We start from the raw sequence: 819 nt of genomic DNA, 5'->3' as shown, positions 1-819 counted from the left end.
AGTTAGCAGATATTTTCACCAAGCCCCTTCCACGGGATACTTTCTACGTTCTAAGGAGAGAACCTGGAATTCTAGATGAACAATATCTTGATTAAAATTGTTTAGTTGTTTGTATTATTGGCTTGCATCTATATGCATATTTGTCTCTTGTTTTAAATGATATATGTTGAAATGCAAAATTATGTCTCATGATAAACTCTTTTCGTGATTATCGATTAATCCATTAAAATGCATGCATGAGTCCTAAAAAGTTAAAACCGTTCTGCTGCCTAAAAATCGCTTTTTACCGTGTTTAATCGATTAAACACTTGGTGTTAATCGATTACCTGGGCATCAGTTTTTGAAAAATCAAATTTTACATTATTTTAATCGATTAAACCTGCCCGTTAATCGATTAAAACCAGTATTTTAAAGGCAGAAAACATCTCGGTTTTACACTTTTTTCAGCATTTTCTCCACCTCTTTTACGCTTTGAGTCTCTGAATCTGTAACTTAACTGATCCAAGTGCACTAAGGAAGAAAAACCTCATCCTAACCCTCTCAAACCATCAAGAAATCTCACTTTATCATCCTCATTCCACTACATTCCCAATTTTCCACCAAATTAAACCCTAGGTTAGGTTTGCCTAATCTCTGCTCATTCAACATCAATTCGGGTTGTACAAAAACAATGGAGCAAGGTCGCACAAAAAGGGTCAAAACTAGAGCCAACCGTGTACGAAGAACGGAAGCTGGTTCATAATCCACTCGGGACCGCGGTGACCCATATTACTCACTTATCTTGCAAGAAACTCGTTTGGCAAAATTCCAAGGACGCAT

The sequence above is a fragment of the Lupinus angustifolius genome, chromosome LG18, assembly GCF_001865875.1.
Source record: "Lupinus angustifolius cultivar Tanjil chromosome LG18, LupAngTanjil_v1.0, whole genome shotgun sequence".
NCBI classification, from domain to species: Eukaryota; Viridiplantae; Streptophyta; class Magnoliopsida; order Fabales; family Fabaceae; genus Lupinus; species Lupinus angustifolius.
This window is presented reverse-complemented; position numbering follows the sequence as displayed.